This window comes from Protopterus annectens, chromosome 10.part0 (assembly GCF_019279795.1).
Source record: "Protopterus annectens isolate FY-2018-M chromosome 10.part0, PAN1.0, whole genome shotgun sequence".
Lineage (NCBI taxonomy): Eukaryota > Metazoa > Chordata > Ceratodontiformes > Protopteridae > Protopterus > Protopterus annectens.
In genome coordinates this window covers 1,511,097,383-1,511,115,597 of record NC_056744.1, presented here as the reverse complement: position 1 = coordinate 1,511,115,597, position 18,215 = coordinate 1,511,097,383, and positions in this window count along the sequence as shown.

Sequence of the window (18,215 nt, the reverse complement as noted above, 5' to 3'; positions counted from 1 at the left end):
GCGTCATGCATGATGCACACATGCACATGCACAGGTGCGCGGTTACGCACAGGCGCACATGCACAGGTGCACACATGCGCCATGCACATGCACACATGCACATGCACAGGTGCACAGGTGCACACATGCACAGGTGCACGATGCATTACGCACATGCACAGGTGCACACATGCACACATGCACACATGCACAGGTGCACACATGCACACATGCACACAGTTTCACACAATTGTACAGTACTCAGTATGCGTGATATCAACACACAGACACAGACACACCTACATGCATACAAAGAGCACTACTAAGTGAGCCAAATAGTACTATTACTATCAACACTATTACAGGAATTGTTAATACACACTCACCAGCATGGATAGGTTGCATTGCTGTTATACCAGAGGGACCTGCAGACGGAAGAAACCATCGTCAGGCACAACTGTGCCATTGTTACTGAGTATGATACAGGTTAGTAGTACAACAGTCGCCACAGGTCAGCTGCTAATATTGAGGATATCACACTTGCACATTAAATACTATGGTGACAGCTACAAACCAAGGACACACCTCACACATGCATTAACTACCAGTGTACACAACAGTCAACTATACATATGGCATATTACCTGCATCGCTCACCGTCTTGCTGTTGCGCGGCTCCAGCCTCCATCATAATGCATGTCTGCTGCTGTTGTTGTTGTTACGGACTGGAGCCACTACACTCATGAGTAGTCCTCCAGTCTGGTGAGTGGGGATGTAGCCACTCCCACCACCTGTGGCGCACCTGTTGCCTGTGGATATCCGATGCACGCCTGACGGACATGTCTGATTAAATCACTGCAGTGATGTCGCACTCCGCTCATATGTCCTATTATGCGTGCCTCATGTCATTTACCCGGATGGACAAGGTCTTGCCACAGTGCAGCTCCTCTCCTGTTGATTCCTGGCTGGTGCGGGAAAAGAGTATTGCATAATCCCCGCACCAGGCTCTGTGTATCTCTCTCATCCTCAGCTGTGGCAGGTGGGATTCCACAGGTGGGCCATGTACCTGAGAAAGAAAATAACCTGATATCATCAATATATGTCAGCAGAATTTGGCACACATACTACACATGCTACTCGACTGTTACGATAATACATATCTCACATATATAGCATCTGTCTGTCTATTGGTGGATACACATGTAAATGGCCAGGTATCAGTGCTCAGCCAGCAACTGTGCAACAGTACCTGGCACACACCATACGACATACTACCAAACCCCAGCAGTCAGAACACTGATTCAGGTCAAGAGCACCTCCTCACTCTGGGGGGTTGTATTTAGGTACTGTATGGCCTACATCATCAACTACTGTGAGCTGACCACACACTGATTGCCCTGGATATACATATCCCACCTCCACCACCAGCACAAACGACTATAGTGAATAACATTACAGATGCAAACTTTACACTTTGTAACAGTGACATGGTATCCTTTCAGCCCACTGGGCCAGTGGCAGATACAACCCACAATGCTGACCCCTACACAATTGCTTTCTACAGACATCTCCAAGAATGCATGGATCATGCAATCCCATATATGACCAAGACACTCTCCACAAAGGGACAGCATCCTGTCTGGTGGACCCCAGCCATAGACAGATTGTATTACAGAAGATGGAAGCTACTGCAAGACAAAGCATAATTCCATAAAGGGAGGGCATGTCTGAGCAGCACTAGTAAGGATCTATTTTCCATCATACAAACATCCATGGGCAACTTTGAGAGGGAAATCAAGCGGGACACTACAGATAACCAGAAGGCCTTCTTCAGTTATGTTAGCAACCTGGTCAGGATCCATCCTCTATGCCCATAATTAGTACACAACAACACATATTTCACTGACACCACAGATATTGACAACATTGTGGCAGACAGATTCAGTGCGGGTGTCACCCCGCCCTCTCCCCCAAAATAAGACATAGTTATCCCAGCTGACTGTAACCTCCCTGTCATCACAGATGTCCAGGTGAGAGCCACCCTCAGGACAGCAGAATGCACAACATGAATGGGACCTGATGGTATCTCCAGTTGCATGCTACATAAACTCTGACAGGAGCTAAACACACATATAGAAGTGCTATGTAACACTAGCCTGACTACAGGATATGTACCTGCACACTGGCACAGCAGCAGTGGTTCCACTCCACGAAGGAGGCACCTCAACATACCAATACAATACAACACAATACATTACATTACAATACAATACTATACAATATGCAATTGCCCCTGGGACTACAGCAGCGTACTGTTCTGCTACCCTGACCACTGTGACACATGTGGTGTGATGGTACCTGCTGCTGTCACACAGTTACATAGGGTGACTCATATGGCATATTACCTATCTGACTAACATTCAGCAGGGGTATGTGTGACATGTACTCATGGGGAGTCTTGCTTCTTAACACTGTTTGGTTTATTGCAGGGTATGTCTTATCTGTAGGTAGGAACTTTTACCTCCACATGTGCACTCTATTGCAGTGGCACGGATGACACACAGCAGACATTTAGGTTGTGGATGGTGTGAGGTGTTACTATGGTTGTTGGACATCTGTCATGGGTGTGACTTACATATGTAAATCTGGGAGTGATAACCTCTATGTGGGTAGTATATGTGTACTCTGTGGTGTTGTCAGTCACTGTGCTTTGGTAATGTGTTTGAGTGCATTGTCACAGTGTTGTACATGTCACTGTGTCCTTCTCCATATCTGTAGCTGTCATGTGAGGTCCATACCATGGCATCCATTATGTGGTGTGGAGGGTAATCGACCTACATGTTCATAGCTGACACACCATGTCCATGGACACATACCATGCAGGTATTCCAGGATAGTGTGCCACTGTGAATATCATTAGCCACTATTGTACACATTTATGACCCTGTTCACCCCTGACACATGCAGTGGTGGGCAGCCAATAACATATCTGGTGGTTACTGGTATAGGTAATTTGGAATGTGGTATGGTACTCCGGTTTTGACACTGGTGTTCACTCCATGCCTTTGTCACCAGGCACTTGTTGCAATACATCTGTACACATGTGACTCAATCAGAATTTATATACATCTCTCTCTCTCTCTCTATATATATATATATGTATATATATATGTATATAGATACATCTATATGTATATATATATATATATATATATATATATATATATATATATATATGTCTGTATACATATACACATATATATATATATATTGATGTACATATATTGCTATAGATGAGAGGGGGGGGCACAGAGGGGGTGAGAGTGACAGAGAGGGTGGGACAGGCTGTGTTGAAGGTCGTCATATACAGTCATACCTGTAGATAGTCAGATCAGTCTGTCTATGTATATGTATCTACATATATCTATATCTGTATGTGTGCATTACATATATATGTTTGTACAATATTCTATCTACATCTGTCTATGTATTCCTACATCTCTCTCTCTATGTATGTATACATATATGCATATTATATATATATATATATATATATATATATATATATATATATATATATATATATATATATATATATACACATGCATATGTTGACATACATATGTATCCATATGTTAGACAGGTATATCAACATGTTTGTCTACCATACTGTATACACACACTAACATACTGCTAAACATACATAACTGTGAAACCTACTTTGTACATGGCACTACAACCTACAATCAACCAACATTGATATGTGCACATAGATGCTCTCACATACAAATGTATGTACAGCCTTCACTGATAGTTGCTATATGTCCCCTGCCCTTTACACATCTTCATATACATTATGGATACAGACCAATGACACATATGGAGGGTTCACAGTATGTAGACCTTTATAGTATTACTTTACATTACCTGTGTTTGTCACAGCTGCTTGTGTTGCCATCTGGTTCTGTGTCCTGCTGCTCCACTTCCCAGTTGTCAGCTTTCAGGTGGCTGTTGCTGAACAATTTGTTTGTGTCTGCTTAATTGCAATTTTCTCTGTCTCTGTCTCTGTCTCTCTCTCTCTCTCTCTGTCTGTCTGTCTCTCATGTCCTTCTTAGGGTGCAATGAAAGTATTGCATGTGTGGACTGGGAGTACAGCATACTTTTGTAGGTATCTGCATATGCCCATGTGATGGCCTCTGCGCCAATTGTTAGCCAGCATTTGCTAATTGCATGCAGCCAGTTGTGTACTGATTGCAGTTCTCACTGTGATTTCAGAACAGTGCTATAAAAAGGTATGTGAGATAGGCGTAGCCCTTTCAGATTTTAAGGGCAGGGACCATGCTGTTATGCTGTGGACAATGTTCTGTGAGTGTAAAGGTTGGTATCTCTCTCATATTTCCAGGTGTGTTGTAGATTAACATTCCTCCATTCATTTCTCCAGTTTCCTGTACTAACTGTGTATGTACACTGACACCTACAACTACTACTACTGTTAATGTGTGTGTGTGTGCTTTCCTTTCACTTTTGCTTGCACTTTGTTGCTAAGGCTTCAATAGTTGCCCTTTACAGTCACTACTTGTATGCCTGCTAGGTGTCCTGACTGTAGTGTGCTGCTGTAGCTTTCCTATTTTCCATGTACATTCACACCTTGGAATGCTTGCTATATCTGCTAGGGTGTTACAGCATGCAGTGTGGTCTGGCCATGGTGTGGGCCTTGACATCTATTAGGGTATTTGAGTATGCTGCTGAGCAGGCCCCAGAGACTTTCAGGTTCATCTGTTATGTGCCTCATGGAATGGTACATATCAGTGGGGTACACCCATTAAAATGTCTGGTATGCTGCAGTTGTGACTGTGGGTTAGCATGAGCATATGTATTACTACACTTTTTCTGCCATGCAAGTGATGAATACTTTCAGGACTCCATAGTTACCATTGCATGTGTTACACCTTTCTGCCTACTGTTAGTACATTTCACATGGAGTCTGTGGGGCATCCCTATAAGTCATTTACTGTTGCTATATCTAGGCTCTTAACTATTCATATATGGTGGTGTCAGACCCGTCATGTGTACAGATATTTGCAGGTTGTCCACATTTCTGCCTCATATTTTGGTCAATATCTCATGCACACCTTTTTCTGGCAAATCACTCTGGGCTCAAGTCAGAATATGGTGACAAACATTCAAGTTTCAGACTGCATACCCTTCCAAACATCCCACAAAGTGCAGGCCCTGTTACTCTCTGAACTGTCTGCGTTTGTTGTAACATTATTTGTAATGTGTCCCTGGTTTTGGGCCTTTGCTCCACATATTTTATTACTTGGTCCAGATGTGTTCCTGTAAGAGGTTGTGGGGTATGGGCAGTGATTATCCTGCTGTGAGTATGTGTGTGGCTTGCAAGGTGCTATAGTGACATTATTACCTACTAGCTTCCAACTAGCATGGCTGTTTCTGTTCACACACTACTATTATGGAAATCCACTAGTTTTGATAGTAATTCTAAATGGCATGTTTTGTGTACTACACATCTATATTCCCTTTACATTCATTCCTACTATTACATGATATATTTATTTTAGCACAATGTTCTTGTATAAGAGTCATGGCTTAGTGGTAAGTCATGCAGACTACTGTTTCCAATGTCCTGGGTTCGGGACTGACAGTGGGATTTTATTTTGCTTTTGAACTGAGTACAGGACCTGTCAATCAAAGTGACTAAGGCACTTTTAAGCAGTTGTAACTGGTTAGCTGGTTTGCGCGAGCTCACGATGTGCACTGGTGTTTAGCTCCACGCACCCGCTTACAACTGCTTAAACGTGCTTACTCTTACACACCCGCTATTTTCTTTGAAAGAAAAGAAAATGGGGAGACAGGAAAGTGGTGAAAAGGGGTCACAAAGAGGGTAAGACAGTAGGGAAACAAGCTTGGGATGTGCAGGAGGGATCTAGGTAAGGCCCATAGCTGCCCATTTCTTCATCAGCAACAGCTGTGCATATGTATGTAATTTGGTGTGACATTTGAAACCTTCCACCCCTGAGAGAGGTGTCAGGACAACAATAATACTTGTTGTACAGCCAATTGTAATTGATAGGTTCCATGTCCAGCAGACATGTGTGCAGAATGGGCAGCTATGTATGGGGCGTAATTTTTTTGTGGGTACAGAGTGCCCTTTTTTTTTTTTTTTTTTATTCAGGTGAGAGTGGTATGTCAGATGACGGAAGTCGGTACATCTGGGGAGGTAGGTTGGGTAGGTAAACAGACAAGACAAACAATACGCATACAGGGGCGGTGTATGACACGTGTGGGAGGGTTACGCAATTGACGGGGACGGAGGTTTGGATATCCAGAGCCCATGAGCCCACAGATGGCAACAGTGGAACTGATATCCCCACCCATAGGCAGTTGCCACTGTTCCTTCACTGCCCAGGACGGGGCTGTGCTGGGGGCTGTGTAGGCGGGGCAACAGGCATGCCCGTTAGTTGCACCACCCGTGCCTCGAGCTGGCGTAGGGGCTCGAAAACAGAGTCCCGAATCTCCTTACACACCACAGTCCGGACGCTACGGAGGGTGAGTGGTGGTTCTCCTCTGGCCACACTTGTAGAGGGGGGGCGAGCCCCATCCCCTGCAGCGCTTCCACCCACAGGTGGCACAGGGCCACCGGAGGAGGGTCCGGACTCGGCACTAGTGCCAGGTGCACTTGCCAGCTGAGGTGGGAGAGGTGGGTCCGCTGGAACCCGCCTTCCCTGTCATCCTATGTTTTGCATTATGTCATGACAGTTTGGGTTAGTAACATATAATACCATTCACAATTAGTTGTAACAGCATGCATTAGTATTCCCATTAACCAAACACCCAGATATTCACACCATTGAACAGCATTCATAACACATGCATAATTTGAACAGAAATACACAGTCCAACAACATGCAGGGTTAATTGATGGCAACAGGCCATCAGGTGTGGCTGTATGAACAGGGCAGATGCATCAACAGACATGCAAATATATATGACCCAACAGGACAAACGTCCAGGGGTGTTAATTGTGATTGCACATACCATTTTCACGTGGAATGGGTTATATGTGGTTATAGGGTGGGGTAAAGAAAGTAATATTAACACCTTCGAATAACAATACATATGCTGTACATTTCTAATAGCTACAGTTATAGACACACTACTGTTCTAACTACAGTTTCCTATATGATAACTATTTCAACTTGGTGATAGGACTGTTACTGCAACATCAATATACATTTTATGGTTCTTCATACACATTCATATCTAGCTTTGTTCAGCTACATCATCATGCTACATTTGCTTTATATAGCTGTAGACAAGTGTGGATGTTTGGTATATCAGACAATCATCCTATCTGCATATTGCAGACTGAGAGCAACATATCCAGATTTTGGGATACACATTCCAGATGCAGCAACACTTTGAACAGATTTTGCTGTTTGGTTTTGAATCTCACATGCATTTCATTCTTTCTTGACTGCAGTATACTTTATTCAGGGGTTATTACTACTGTATTGCTGGATTCATGACACTTTCTCACACTCTCTCACTTGCTTTCATTTTACTATTCAGGATGGTACTTCTAGGCTTTATTGACATGTTTTACCAGTAGTTATTACAATCCTTTCCAGCAGTCTCACTTCTGTCATGTTTCAGTATTTCCACAGGGATATATTTCACACATGTGATTTCATAATCTTCTGCAGCTATACTTTTCAGCCTGCTGCAGGTTGTGTACTATTTTCTTACAGGTAGGGCATTTTTATTTCAGAATATATGTCAGACAGTTTCATTTTTTGGTTAAACTTACAGGCTGAAACACACTTTTGTAATCAAGCAATACTTGCATACACTTTCACACTGTTACTTGCAGATTTTATTCCTTACTGACTACACTGCACTCTTTTGCTGACTGTCATACTTTTATATTTCTTTACAGTTACTGGTAGTGGATTACTTACCTGCCTGGTGGTGCAACCGCACCAGCCTATCGCCATAGGCTCTGCGGTTCGCAGAACGGACACCTACAGCTGTAATATAAATGAAGTAATATTGGAATACACATCTCCATAATATCAGCTAGTTTAATTTCTTACATACATAATTAAATGTTACTTACTCAGTAGTGGGGCATTGGGTGTTTGCCAGGCCTCCTGGATCCAAAGGTTCAGTTGGTCCTGCTTGCATCTCTTCAGGTCCGCATGGTGGTGACGGACCTGCTCACCAGTCCTTGGAATCCCTGTGGCACTGGTGAGATCATGAGCCAACCGGTCCCATGCCTCAGCCCTGTATGCTCCCCAGAGGACCTGGCCCTGCATGAGTTGGGCCTCATGATTATGGACTAGGAGCCAGACCATGTACCTGGACTTCTCAACACCCCACCTCTGTGCTCGGAAGCAACTACCCTCTCCTACTCCTGTCATTCTGCCTGCAGGTCAGTTCTACAATCGTTTATGCGGTGTATTCCCGCCTATGGAGCTTATATAGTCCGTTTTTCCCGCACATATCTGTGATTGGCCATTTTGGAATTGTATCAACTTCAGTAAACCTGCATTGTCATGCTCCAGTTTGTATTCATTCCTATATATTAGCTATTATTGCATTTCTAGGTACTGCTGTCGTGGCTTAGTGGTTTGGTACCTTGACTATGGTGTATAGTATCCTGGGTTCGAACATAGCCACTGCTTTTTTATTTTTCATGACTGTCTAGACATGCTGAGGGGTGTGTCTGTGTAAAGGCAGTTTTGATACGGCTTGCTCAACGTTGCCCGTTGGTTAGCTCGTTTGCGCGGTGCGCAGCTCAGCGCAAACGGGATATGCTGGTTTAAGCCTCATTTGGCTATCGGCACGCATATTACGCTCAGCTCAGTTAGGGGCACATAGATTTAGCGTGTTAGACCACTGCTCAGCTACGGGCACTCATTTTGCACCAGTTAAACCACTGCTCATCTACGGGCACATGCACTCACTCTGTTAAACTGTAGCTCAGCTATGAGCACATCTGGCATTTTTTCTTCTTTTGTTACCTCACGTCTTCAATATAAATGGGCTATTTCATTACATTTTACATAAACTGTGGTTTTATGTGTACATATTTGTCAGGGACTTGTTTCCTGCTTATTTTGAAAAAAAAAAAAATTGGTGTTGTGGGGGCTCGAACCATGAATGCCTGCTCTTCAGCCAACATCTCTACCACTACGCTATTGCTTCCTGGCTTATTTAGCATATTTAGTTCTTATATGCTTTCCCACTGACTGCTAACTGTAGCTGCGCTACGGGCAAACCCGCGCAAACGAGCGCACTCACGGTTAAACATCTTTACAATTTAAAAAAAAAATAACATGTTCATTTATATATATTTTATGTTCATAGCCTGTGGGGGCATGTGTTGTGTTGTGTTTATTCACATTTCCGTGGACTCTTTACTTTGGGCACTTTTACACTTCTGGGGGTGTGTCCGCTTGTAGGGCTCAACCTACGGACACGCCCCCTACTGTCTTACACGGACCGTGTTAGACTTAGGTGTGATTCAGCATGCTCTCATGAATATGCAAAGCATGCTGACATCACTCCGTTTAACTGCAGCCTCTGTGTAAGAGTTATAACTCTTACACGGAGGCTTCGTGAATCCTGGGGTATGTCTAAAGGCATGAAACATACTTTTCTTTTCACACAAAAAAGTGTTTGTATGCCTCTACATACATGTGAACACTTTTTTTGTGCAAAAAAATGTTTGATTTGCAGCCTTTAGAAAAATACAGATTTTTAAAGATACTTCTAAATTTGGCAAATTAAATGAACACAGCCATGTTTATGGCATTAATATTAATGGAGGCGTGAGAGGTGTTTATGTCACTCTGGGTTCCAGCTCTAATTATGCTGAATTAGCATAGGTAGGTAATTGTGTATTTAGTTATATAATTACCAATCTGTCAAATTATCTATTTCTAGTTTGAAAACACATATATTTAAGATGAATAATTTCAGTAAATTCAGACATAATAGGTATGCTGAAAGAGAGATCTTTGTTTTGTTTGTGAAGTCAGTAGGTTTCTGCATCCATCTCATGCAGTTTAGACTACATCACATTCGCAGTAAGAGAAAATTTGCCTTGTATACTGAGAAATATATGTGATCTTTAATTTTGATGTAACAGCTTCATAAGATATGTTTTGGACAATGGATACATTCTGGATCATAAGTCATATACCTGTGCTTAATGGAAATGGAAACTGATTGCAACACATAATGTCAGACTGAAAATAAAATACCTTGAAATTCTTTCTTTGCGACTTATGAATAAAAGGGTGTATGTTAGTCCATATTTCAAAATTGTTAGAAAAAGCTTCATAGACTTATAACAAAATACTCGGGTGCAAAATGTATCTAAGTTTAACATTCAACCCTTGTATTTTTCAATGGAGTTCATTGCTGAATTTGATTTTGCAACTGTCCCCTCAGTACATGGAGTTTTGGTCATCACAAATCTGCAGTCATAAACATTGTTCTTTAGGGAAATATATGAGATTTTTTTATTATGATGTAATAACAACATAATAAGGAAGTATTCAGGACAAGTAATGATGACTGTTGTTTATGTATATGCTCTACAAGTTGGGTGTGCAATGGATGAGAAAGAAAAATTTTGGAATGAATTGGATGAAGTGGTGATGACTGTACCCAAGGGTGAGAGAGTGGTGATTGGAGCAGGTTTCAGTGGGCATGTTGGTGAAGGGAACAGAGGGGATGAGGAAGTGATGGGTAGGTATGGTGTTAAAGGAATGCAGAAGGTCAGATGATATTTTGCGAAAAGGATGGACATGGCTATGGTGAATATGTATTTTAACAAGAGGAAGGAGCATAGGTTGACATACAAGAGTGGAGGAAGATGCACACAGGTGAATTATATCTTATGTAGGAGGGCCAGTTTGAAGGAGATTGGAGACTGTAAAGTGGTGACCGGGGAAAGTGTAGTTAGGCAGCATAGGATGGTGGTTTGTAGGATGGCGTTGGTGATCAAGAAGAGGAGGAGGAGTGGGCGGGCAGCACCAAGGTTCAAATGGTGGAAATTGAAAAAGGGGAATTGTGAGGTGGAGTTCAGGGATGAGTTAAGACAGGCACTGTGTGGCAGTTAAGAGTTACCAAATAGCTGGGTAACTACAGCAGAGCTAGTAAGGGAGATGGCTAGAAAGGTGCTTGGTATGACATCTGGACAAAAGAAGGACGACAAGGAGACATGGTGGTGGAATGAGGAAGTACAGGAGAGTATACAGAGAAAGAGGTTGGCAAAGAAAACGTGGGATTGTCAGAGAGATAAAGAAAGTAGACAGGTGTATAAGGAGATGAGGTGCATGGCAAAGAGAGAGGTGGTGAAGGCTAAGGATAAGGCATATGAAGAGTTGTATGAAAGGCTGGACACTAAGGAGGGAGAAAAGGACCTGTACCGATTGGCTAGACAGAGGGACCGAGCTAGGAAAGATGTGCAGCAGGTAAAGGTGATAAAGAATAATGAGGGAAACATACTCACAAGAGAGGAGGGTGTGTTGAGGAGATGGAAAGAGTACTTTGAGGGGTTGATGAATGAAGAGAATGAGAGGGAGAGAAGGTTGGATGATGTAGAGATAGTGAATCATGAAGTACAATGGATTAGCAAGGAGGAAGTAAGGATAGCTATGAAGAGGATGAAGAATGAAAATGTTGTTGGCCCAGATGACATACCTGTGGAAGCATGGAGGTGTTTAGGTGAAATGACAGTGGAGTTTTTAACCAGATTGTTTAATGAAATCTTGGAAAGTGAAAGGATGCCTGAGGAATAGAGAAAAAGTGTTTTGGTACTGATTTTTAAGAATAAGGGTGATGTGCAGAGCTGTAGTAACTACAGAGGGATTAAATTGATCAGTCACAGCATGAAGTTATGGGAAAGAGTAGTGGAAGCTAGGTTAAGAAGGGACGTGATGATTAATGATCAGCAGTATGGTTTCATGCCGGGAAAGATTATTGTTTCTAACAATTAATATATAGCACTTTTATTGTTTGCTTTTTAGTCTTCAAGTGTATTTAATTGCTATTAACAAATCTGCACAAGTAACTGATTTGTCTGCAGTTAAAAGCATCTGTATCTTTACAAATTTTTATCTGTTTAAAAACTTTCATTTGTTTTCTGTAGTGCTTACTGTGGTGGCTTTGCAGTTGCCCGCCCCTACTGTTAATCTGATCTGTGACACTCCTCCCAGTCTAGTGTCATTCTACCTAATACAGAGAGAACATTTGATAAGGCCTTCTGTTTCTCCTTTTTCCCTTTCAAAAAAAAAGGGAAAAAAGAAAAAAAATATATATATATAGAGTATATTTCAGAGAATTTATTATAACTGTAATTGCCTTAATATTGCTACAACTCAAGTGCTCTAGGTTGCACTGCATCTGAAGTGTTTGTGTGTTTTAGCTGCTTTTCTGTATATATAGACTTCTCTGTTTCTTTAACTAAATAAGCTCTGCAAAGTTGTTTTATTGCATTCCTGCCTGTATTTCTGAGTTTGTTTGCACTTTTAAAGTTTGTTTTTGCTTAGTTTAACTGGTAGGCTACACACTCAAGTGTGCTAGCCGAATTAAAGTATTTACTGTGTTTCTGTACCTAATTTCTGCTGCTCTGTAAAAAAAAATCCTTGTTTCCCGCCTTTACTGAACTAGAATAGTCCAGTCTTCAGGTATTGCTGATCTCTGGGCTGTGTCATAGTTCCTGTGTTGCCCATATCCTTATTTGGATAGGGGGAAGCTACTTTGTTCACCAGTGAGAGTGGGGAGCTCTGAGCAGCCTATCTGTCTCTTGAGGAGTGGTTCCAGCCCAGTGACCTGTAGCTTATTGGCTGTTTTGGGCCATTTCCTATCTCTTCTAACCCCCTGCTTTAAAGCCAGCTTTAGCGCGCTTTTGCGTTTGAAATTTAAAGTTTGCCCTGTTTGTTGCATTTACCTGTTGAAGCTACACACTCAAGTGCGCTAGCATGTGTTACATATTTATTGCATTTTTCTGCTGTTTGTTGCAAAAAAAGAAAGAAAAACAAAAACAATTATCCTTGTTTCCCGCCTTTCCTGACCTAGAGTAGTCCAAATACAGGCTTTGCTGTATTCTGGACTTTTGGAAAGTTCCTGTGTTGCCCATTTCCTTTCTTGGATAAAGGGAGGCTTCTTTGTTCACCAGTGGCAGTGGGGAGCTTAGAGCAGCCTATCTATCCCTGGAGGAGTGTTCCCAGCACAAGAATCTGGTAGTCTATTGGCCATTTTGGGCCAGTTTCTAGCTCTTTTAAGTCCATCTGTATAAAACCCGCTTTGGCGCAGTTTTTGCACTTGTTACTACTCAGCCAAGCTCCTAGTGGTCCTGCAGAGTGGTGCTAGCAGCAGAGAGGCTAAAAGAGCGACTACTAACCTGATAAAAGTGTTTTTTTGCTGTTACTACCTGGGCGACTGTCCGATCTAGCTAAACTGCAAGTATTTCTGCTTCTTGAACTGTTTTAAACTGTTTAAAGTTGTTTTTGCACCTGCACTTTTAAAGTTTGTCCTGTTTGTTGCATTTACCTGTTGAGACTACACACTCAAGTGCGCTAGCATGTGTTACATATTTATTGCATTTTCCTGCTGTTTGTTGCAAAAAAGAAAAAAAAAAATTATCCTTGTTTCCTGTCTTTCCTGACCTAGAGTAGTCCAAATACAGGCTTTGCTGTATTCTGGACTTTTGGAAAGTTCCTGTGTTGCCCATTTCCTTTCTTGGATAAAGGGAGGCTTCTTTGTTCACCAGTGGCAGTGGGGAGCTTAGAGCAGCCTATCTATCCCTGGAGGAGTGTTCCCAGCACAAGAATCTGGTAGTCTATTGGCCGTTTTGGGCCAATTTCTAGCTCTTTAAAGTCCCCCTGTATAAAACCCACTTTGGCGTGGTTTTTTCACTTGTTACTACTCAGCCAAGTTCCTTGTGGTCCTGCAGAGTGGTGCTAGCAGCAGAGAGGCTGAAAGAATGACTGCTAAGCTGATAAAAGTGTTTTTTTCCTGCTACTACCTGGGCGACTGTCCGATCTAGCTAAACTGCAAGTATTTCTGCATTCTTGAACTGTTTTAAACTGTTTAAAGCTGTTTTTGCACCTGCACTTTTAAAGTTTGCCCTGTTTGTTGCATTTACCTGTTGAGACTACGCACTCAAGTACGCTAGCCTGTGTTACATATTTATTGCATTTTCCTGCTGTTTGTTGCAAAAAAGAAAAAAAATATATCCTTGTTTCCTGTCTTTCCTGACCTAGAGTAGTCCAAATACAGGCTTTGCTGTATTCTGGACTTTTGGAAAGTTCCTGTGTTGCCCATTTCCTTTCTTGGATAAAGGGAGGCTTCTTTGTTCACCAGTGGCAGTGGGGAGCTTAGAGCAGCCTATCTATCCCTGGAGGTGTGTTCCCAGTGCAAGAATCTGGTAATCTATTGGCCGTTTTGGGCCGATTTCTAGCTCTTTCAAGTCCCCCTGTATAAAACCCACTTTTGCGCGTTTTTTGCGCTTGTTACTACTCAGCCAAGCTCCTCGTGGTCGTGCAGAGTGGTGCTAGCAGCAGAGAGGCTAAAAGAGCGACTGCTAACCTGATAAAAGTGTTTTTTTTTTTTGCTGCTACTACCTGGGCGACTGTCTGATCTACCTAAACTGCAAGTATTTCTGCTTCTTGAACTGTTTTAAACTGTTTAAAGTTGTTTTTGCACTTACACTTTTAAAGTTTGTCCTGTTTGTTGCATTTACCTGTTGAGGCTACACACTCAAGTGCGCTAGCCTGTGTTACATACTTATTGCATTTTCCTACTGTTTCTTGCAAAAAGAAAAAAAAAATTATCCTTGTTTCCCGTCTTTCCTGACCTAGAGTAGTCCAAATACAGGCGTTGCTGTATTCTGGACTTTTGGAAAGTTCCTGTGTTGCCCATTTCCTTTCTTGGATAAAGGGAGGCTTCTTTGTTCACCAGTGGCAGTGGGGAACTTAGAGTAGCCTATCTATCCCTGGAAGAGTGTTCCCAGCACAAGAATCTGGTAGTCTATTGGCCGTTTTGGGCCAATTTCTAGCTCTTTCAAGTCCCCCCTGTATAAAACCCGCTTTAGGGCGGCTTTGCACAATATTGCGCACAGCGCAGCATTGGGCAGCGCCGCTTAATTGGGTTTAAACCATTCTCGGCTCCACAAAGTCTGCTCTTCACTTTTTTCCTTAGAACTGATCTAGTTCTCATAATAAACACCCTATTCCTACTCTAAAGCCTGGCACTTGCTCACTAAAGCAATCATGTAAGTCAGCACTAAAAAATTAAAAGCACTACACCCTCACAAACTCCCCTTGAGTACCTTGTTCCCCATTGGCCCTTTTTTCAATTATAAAGGAATTCCCAATACTATTCTAGCATGTCCAAAGGTCAGTTGTCAATCTCCTCTCCGGTCCAGCTGGTGAATCTGGGAATCTTGAGGCAATGTTACAACTGCCTCATGTACACAGACAACCCTCTCCTCCTCCCAACAAATTCCAACACATGTGAGAGATGCAACCATATAGCCAAACTGGAGGCTAAGCTCTCAACTCAGTACTGGCATAACCAGTCAGGAGGAGAAGGAAACCACACTCACTACAATTCCAGTCTCACATAGACCTACCACGACAGCAAACCAAACACATAAACACACAAAAACATACTCGGAGGCTCTAAATAAAAATCTGCCTAAGCAACAGAGACCTCCAAAGCAGACACCCAAGCAACCACTACCCCAAAATAAAACACGTGCAACACATAGCTCACAAAGCCAGTGTGCCGAACAGTTACAGCCCTTAAGGCTAAACAACACATCTGATACACTTGTAATAGGTGACTCTATCGTCAGGCACACTGACGTCCCGCTCACCAGGCTGAACAAGGAGAAGGTCACAGTGAGCTGCCTGTCGGGTGCTAGGATCCGCCACATAACACAAGCACTCAGGTCACTCCAAGGCAAGTACAAATATGACTCAGTCATTGTCCATGCTGGTGTGAATGACCTGAGACTTACCTCCCTGGACTACATGAAAAGAGACATAGAGGAGCTCTCTGAGCATGTAGCCCAGGCCGGTATGACTCTGACCTTGAGTAGCATCTTAACCTCACCAAGAATGATGCCACAATATGAAGACAAGATGATCAATTTCAACAATTGGCTTAAGTATTGGTGTCATTCAAAGGGGATCCAATGCCTGTCAGCCTGGGATGACATGCTCGACAAGCCACGATGCTTCACTAGGGACGGCTTGCACCTGTCACCCCTGGGCTTTCGGATATTGGCAAAGGCTCTTGCCACCCCCATAGTGCCTTTTTTAGGCAAGGCTCAAAAGACAAACCCACCTCCATAGGTATCACATGGGATAAGAAACTAAGAGTAATGCTACTCAATGCCAGAAGTCTAAACCTCAAGATGCACTTTTCGAAACTCTCCTTAGCATGGAGAACATCGATATCTGTGCAGTAACAGAAACCTGGTTCAAGGCTCCCAAGAGCACCCCTGCACTACTAGGTTATACCTCATACCATGTTTTTCGGCCCCAAAACTTGGACCGAACCACAAAAGGAGGGGGAGTATCAATATTCATCAAAGATACCCACACCTCTAGGTTGGTGGCACAGCACAAAGCATCAGAGACTATCGATGTGCAACTAACAGTGGGTAAAACTGCCTTCCAGTTTATAGCCTGCTACAGACCACCCTCCCAAACCCAGAAACCCCACTTGGCCTTCCTGAGAACACTGGAAAATATGAAGGTCTCTCCAAACACCATTATATTGGGCGACTTCAACTACCCAAACATAGACTGGGAGCATTACTCTAGCTCCAATCCCCTAGCCCAAATGTTCCTAGAATTTATAAACTCAAATGCTATGGAACAACTTGTTACCACTCCCACAAGAGGGAAAAACATACTGGACCTGATCATCACCAACATGGAGACTCTATGCTCCAGACCAGAAGTGTATCCCTCACTGGTAAGATCAGACCATAAACTAATCTCACTAGATATTCACATCCCGATCCCAGCCCCTGCCCAGAAAACCACAGTGAAAAACTTCTCTAAAGCAAATTTCACACTCCTCAAAACCGAGGTGGAATCCTTCAAAGCCCCCGGGCCTGTGGAAAATATGGCCCAGACCGCAGAATCCTTTATAAACGCATTCTATGAACACCTTCAGGAATGCATGGATCATGCAATCCCAAACAAAACCAAGACCCAATCCTCCAAAGGCAGGCGTCCTGTCTGGTGGACCTCAGCCATAAACAGGAAGCTACTACATGATAGATCAAAATCCCAAAAAGGGAAGGCATCTCTGATCAGTATTAGCAAAAAACTACGGGCACTCATAAAATCGTCTAAGGCCAGCTTTGAGAGAATAATTGCACAGGACACTAAGGATAATCACAAGGCTTTCTTTAGTTATGTTAGGAACCTGGGTGGGAATTCCCAGATATGCTCAGAATTAGTCCAAAATGACAAAAAATACACCAAACCCACAGACATTGCCAACATCCTAGCTGACAGGTTCAGTGCAAACTTCTCCCCCTCTTCCCCACCAAAAGGGCAAATATCTATCCCAGCAGAGTGCTGCCCCCCTGACATCTCAGATGCTCAGGTAAGAGCCGCCCTCTCCAAAGCAAAAAACACAGCATTAATGGGACCAGACGGTGTCCCAGGCTGCGTTCTACATGAACTCCAAGAAGAACTAAACCCAAACATAAAACTACTGTTCAATCTCAGCCTTACTACAGGATATGTACCCAAAGTGTGGCGTACAGCAACAGTGGTCCCTCTCCACAAAGGTGGTGCCTCAACGGATCCTAGAAACTATTGCCCCATAAGCCTGACTAGCTTGGTCTGCAAAGCTATGGAAAGGATCATCATGGACCTCATAAATAAAGATATTGGGGACCTACAGACACTGGATCCTACCCAGTTCGGCTTTGTTAAGGGCAGATCCTGCCTCTTAAACCTGGTTGATTTCTTTGAAACAGTCACCATGGCCATTGACGAGGAGAAGGTGGTTCACACAGCCTACCTGGACCTCACAAATGCCTTCGATACAATACCCCACTCGGGCATTATAGATAAGCTCACCAGCTTAAATATAACCCCCTATGTGACTAGATGGGTTCCAAACTGACTCAAGGACAGAACCCACATGGTTAGAATTGCTGGAGCCAT